Source organism: Somniosus microcephalus, chromosome 1 (assembly GCF_052327205.1).
Source record: "Somniosus microcephalus isolate GS21.2 chromosome 1, FLI_Smic_1.0, whole genome shotgun sequence".
Lineage (NCBI taxonomy): Eukaryota > Metazoa > Chordata > Chondrichthyes > Squaliformes > Somniosidae > Somniosus > Somniosus microcephalus.
In genome coordinates, this window is record NC_140987.1 from 410002496 (window position 1) to 410008543 (window position 6048).

Below are 6048 nucleotides of genomic sequence, written 5' to 3' on the forward strand. Positions count from 1 at the left end.
AGTGTGACATGCAGCAGGATGGTGTCAGTGTCACAGAGCAGGAAAGTGGCAGGAGGGTGATATTTGTTGGCAGGTACAAAAAAGGGGGAATAGATTTCAATTTGCAATCGGGTGACAGCAATCTGCGGCATAAGCTGCTAGTGTAGCTGATTTCAAGAAATTTTGAAAAAAAGTCTAATAAAAAAATCACTGTACTTAAAAGTATTGTAAACTGGGCCTAGGCCCTAAGCTCTTGACTTCCCTCCTTAAATCTCGCCAGCTCTCTCTCCTTCTATAAGATGCTCCTTAAAACCTAGCTCATTGACCAAGCTTTTGGTCACCTGCCCTAATATCTTCTTATGTGGCTCAGTGCCAAATTTTGTTTGATAACTATCCTGTGAAGCGCCTTGGGACATTTTACCACGTTAAAGGTACTATATAAATGCAAGTTGTTGTTGTTGTAAACATGGCCCCAAAAAAAGCTGTAAAGCCTATGTAACATTTGCATATTGAATTGTCATTGGCCCGCAGGCATCTGTAAGGAATACCTATTATATTCACATGTGATCACATGCTGTGTTGTTATTGGCCTGCAGGCATCTGTAAGGACTGCTATTGTTTTGGAAGACCCAGGGTCCTAACTCCATCTTGTCCCCACTGTACTGTTGAGAGTCAGATCAGACCTAATGCTTCATTAAAAGAGTTTAAACTGTAATACTCCGTTGTCCTGCAATTTATTATTTTGTACAAAGTGTGCAAAACAAGACACGGTGTCAGAACAGGGATTTGAAATGGACATCGTTGGAGCTCCCTTACCTCGAATGAATTGGGAATCTTTGAACTTACATAGAGAATGGCGCAAGTTCAAGCAACACGTGGAGTTGATGTTTTCGGGTCCATTGAAAAGCAAAGGGGAGGAAGAAAGATGCAGCTACCTACTCCTGTGGTTCGGAGAAAAAGGGAGAGACATTTTCAACACATGGTCTCTCACTGCGGATGAAGCAAAGGTACTGAAAAGTTATTTTGACCGTTTTGAAGCATATGTGATGCCCAAGACAAATACGATATTCGCTAGGTACAAGTTTCAGGAGAAAGTACAAGGAGCTAGTGAGTCGTTTGAACAGTTCGTGACTGAGTTAAAACTGCTGGTAAATGACTGTGAATATGCAGATAAAGATGAGATGGTCAGAGACCGCATCGTGTTTGGAATACATTCAGTGAAAGTGAGAAACTTTTGAATGTTGGGTCCGGGCTAACGCTGGACAAAGCTATAGACATAGCTAAATCGCACGAGATAGCCCAAGCACAGTTGAAAACCATAACCGGTGCCACGAGCAGCTCGAGTGAACAGACAATGCACGCAGTTAATAGACGCACACCAAAAATCACCACCCAGAGAGCGTGTTTCAGAGTTCAGAAAATGAAAGACCTAATCACCAGAGGACCAGGACCAGTTCTTGCCTACTTCGACCCCAACAAAGAGCTCAGACTACAAGTGGACGCGTCAAAGTACGGACTAGGCGCAGTATTACTGCAAGAAGGAAAGCCCATCGCCTACGCTTCCAGATCTCTCAGACAGTGAAATCAACTATGCTCAAATCGAGAAAGAGCTATATGCAATTCTGTTTGGATGTAAACGTTTCCACCAGTACGTCTATGGCCGACAAATCATTGTGGAATCCGACCACAAGCCCTGTTGTGTATGTAACCTGTTCCACCTTAAGAGAGCTTAAGCCTGTTCCACCTTAAGAGATGTACTACTTTCTCAGGCTGCTGTAGACGTAATACCGGGGGTGAACACACCGGTATATAAGCACTGTGCAGTAATCTTGTATTCAGTGTAGTCCCTACCTCCAACCAGTAAAGGCCTGTTTGAGTTATACGTTTAAGTCTTTGTGTTAATTGTTCAATACAATACACATACTTAACACTGGCGACGAGTCAGGTTCTTACCCTGCGGCAGTTATTCCACGGCGGCTTCGTCCACAGACAGGACGTTGAAGAGAGGTTTCAAATCTCACCACCCCACTGGAAGCGACAGGCATTAGGACCCTGAAGCCTCCATCAGCGACTGAAAACGGGAGGACAGAAGACATCCTGCAGCTTTTTCAACCTCGGTGGTGGGTAAGCCAAGCAGCGTTGGCTGCCAAGACAGGGCTGGGGGAAGTCGGAGGTAGAAGGGCGATCGATCGAAATCCCTGATAAGGGCCGCACTCGGGCTGAAAGGCGCAGCGTCGGCAGACACTGAAGGCGTGAGAGCCGCGGTGAAAAGCGCGGGCCATCGATCGCGGCGGAGATAAGGGCCACACTCGGGGCTGAAGGGAGACGGCGTCGGGGGACGGGTGAAGACCGCCAAGCGCGGGAAAACCGCCATTTTGTGGGCGGAGGACGACGGCAAGAGCGGGAAGCCGCCATCTTGGATAGCAGTAAAAAATTTAAAAAAAATCTGAGAAATTGCAAATCTGATAAAGTACTACAATGCCTAAACACGGGAATATTAGCAACTTTGATAGTGACATCGAAGATTGGGCCATATATGTTGAACGAGTTAAAAATTATTGTAAGGCCAATAAAATTCGTGAGGCTGATAAAGCACTAACATTATTAAATTTAATGGGTGCGAAGACATACGGGCAATTGAAACACCTGTTATCACCAGATGAACCGGCGGATAAGACGTTCGATGAGATTGTTACTGTCCTGAAAGATCATCTAAACCCCACGCCGCTGGTGCTAGCGGAACGATTTAAATTTTACGACAGAAGGCAGCTACAGCATGAAAGCAATGCTGAATATTTGCTGGAATTGCGTAAATTAGCGAAATATTGTCAGTTTGGAACGGGACTGACAGAGGCACTTCGAGACAAATTTGTGTGTGGTTTATTTAAACAGGATACACAAAAGCGACTGCTCGAGGAGAATGAGCTGACGCTTGAGAAGGCGGTCACTATGGCAGCAGCACACGAAGCCGCAGCGAGAGGCACGGCAGTAATGCAGCTACGGTCACCGGAACTCAGTGCACACAAATTGGGTGTGAGTTCTGGCAAATGTTATCGTTGTGGAAAGACAACGCATGATCAGAACCAGTGTTGGTTTAAAAACCAAGAATGTAGAACTTGTGGTAGGCTTGGACATATAGCTAGAGTATGCAGGTCAGCGAAGAAGACCAGCAACAAGAAGTCACCGCAAGGGAAATACGCAAAGGTACACAAGGTGGCCGAACAGGAGTCCGATTCAGACGCAAGCAGTATTGAACTGGCTAGCTTAAGGGTACTCAACGTTGGTAAGGGTGCAGACCTCCAGACAATTTGGGTTACTCTTCAGATAGAAGGAGTCCAAGTAAAAATGGAATTGGACACTGGATCGGCATTGTCGGTCATGAATAAGAAAGATTACAGAAGGTTATTCCAACATATTCCCCTACAGGATACGGAGATTATATTGACAACCTACACGGGGCAGAGAGTGTACCCCATCGGGACAATAAAGGTTGCAGTGGCCAACAAGGGCGAAGGAAGTCAAATAATGGACTTATATGTGCTACCGGAGGGAGGTCCACCACTACTAGGCCGGGAGTGGTTTAGAAACATAAATATGGACTGGCATTCGCTAAAAGCCATAAAGAGTGAGAACTCGGTGCAGATAATCAGCCCAGACTCTAGAACTGATGATGGTAAGACCAACCCATGTGCAAAAGACAAAGTTTCAGCACAGAATTCCACTGAGCAACAACAACATAGTTTAACAGAGAATTCTGAGTCTGTCAAGTCTACTGATATGCACATTTTTGAGGGACACTGGGCTCGAACTCAACTCCATTTCAAACTACAACAGCAGCACGGTGGCATAGTGGTTAGCACTGTTGCCTCACAGCGCCAGGGACCCGGGTTCGAATCCGGCCTCGGGTGACTGTCTGTGTGGAGTTTGCACATTCTCCCCGTGTTTGCGTGGGTTTCCTCCGGGTGCTCCGGTTTCCTCCCACAGTCCAAAGATGTGCGGGTTAGGTTGATTGGCTATGATAAATTGACCCTTCGTGTTAGGGGGATTAAATACGTGGGGTTACGGGGATAGGGTGGAACATGTGTTGGTTTAGGGATTACGGGGATCGGGTGGGATATGTGTCGGTGCAGGCTCGATGGGCTGAAATGGCCTCTATCTGCACTGTGGGGTTTCTGTGATTTCTGTTGTGATTAGAACAAATGATTCGCCGTTTTGAGCAAGAGATGAATGAAATAAAAAAGTTCTTTGTTACAGAGTGGGAGAATCTGGAAAGGCAACAGAAGCAACTGATGGAGAAAATGGAGCAGGAGCACACCAACCATCTGCGCGAGGAGGCCGAACGAATCAAAGCTGATTCAGGCTCTGAAGGTGCGTGCCATAATCTGGTGTCAGAAGAGTTAACGGTCAGCCAACTTCTTCATATGCTGAGGGACAAGACTCTGAAATGGGAAAAACTTGAACACGAGCTGCGATCTTCAAAGGAAAAGGGTTCGGAGCTCTCAAAAGTCATTGAGATGGCTGATGTGACGACACAGACTGAAACGACTGCAACAGAGCAGCCATTGGATGCCAAAAGTACGCTGACTCACGTCAATGTAGAACAACAGACCGCTGAAACAGCTGCTCCAGTAGAGGGATTGCATAGTCCGATCAATCAATCTCCAAAGGAAGTTGAAGTATTAAAATCACAAATGAGGTCACTAGTAAACGACTTGCTGAAAGCCCAGAAAAAGCTGGATGCAGAGGTACACATGAAGAAGTCTCTTCAGGAAAGATGTCTGGATTTGGAACAAGAGCTGGCTAACGTCCAGCTGGGTATGGAGGAAATAGACGACCCTCTCGCTGACCTGTCGGACGACTCCGAATATTACTATGTCCTGTCCTGCCCAACTTGTAACTTCGACTCCCACCATACAGAAATCATGGAGGAGCACCGAAAGTCTACGGAACATCGGGAGAAGGTGGCTCTACTACGAAAAAAGGAGGAAGAGAAGGAGGAACTGCGCATGCAGCTGGCAGCTGTGGCAGCTGACAATGGAGCCCAGAGAGTCTCCAAGAAGCAGAAAAGGAAAAGTAAAAACAGAAGATGACCCATCTGAACCATTATCACCTCTACCAGATCACACACGTGGTCCCTCCGAACGGAGCCAAATCAGTTCGGAAGTTCAAGCTGTTAAATCCATGAAAGGACTATTGAATGAGTAACGTGAACCGACTACACCACAGAGATTGAATCTGTGAACTGTTTTCCGCAGAGACTGAATCTGTGATATGTTACGTTAAACATGAAGTTATATATGTATATATGTTATTACGTTATGTTAAATGGGGGGGATGACTATAAAGCTAAGAAGGGAGGAGTGTTGTGTATGTAACCTGTTCCACCTTAAGAGAGCTTAAGCCTGTTCCACCTTAAGAGATGTACTACTTTCTCAGGCTGCTGTAGACGTAATACCGGGGGTGAACACACCGGTATATAAGCACTGTGCAGTAATCTTGTATTCAGTGTAGTCCCTACCTCCAACCCGTAAAGACCTGTTTGAGTTATACGTTTAAGTCTTTGTGTTAATTGTTCAATACAATACACATACTTAACAAGCCCCTCAAGTCAATCATGAGGAAATCACTAGCCGCAGCCCCACCAAGGCTACAGAGAATGATCCTTCAGCTACAGAAGTACGACTTCACAATCATTCACCGTCCAGGCAAAGACATTCCTGTCGCAGACACGCTCTCCAGAAAGTCTCTTAGCTACCAGGACAGCAGCCTCAGTGAAGGCATGGATGTGCAGGTGCACATGGTGTACAACAGCTTACCTGTGAGTGACTCAAAACTGAAGGAGATCCAAGCAGGAACAGAGAAAGATGCACAACTCACACTGTTGAGCAAAGTCATACATGAAGGATGGCCTGAGGAAAGGAGGAAATGCCCTCAGAGCATATCTGAATTCTGGAACCACAGAGACGAACCGTCACAAATCAACGGAATCATCTTCTGATGGGCCTTCAATAACCACAAAACTAGAAGTTATAGACTTAAACAAGTTGGCTTTTAATCACTAAGATCAGA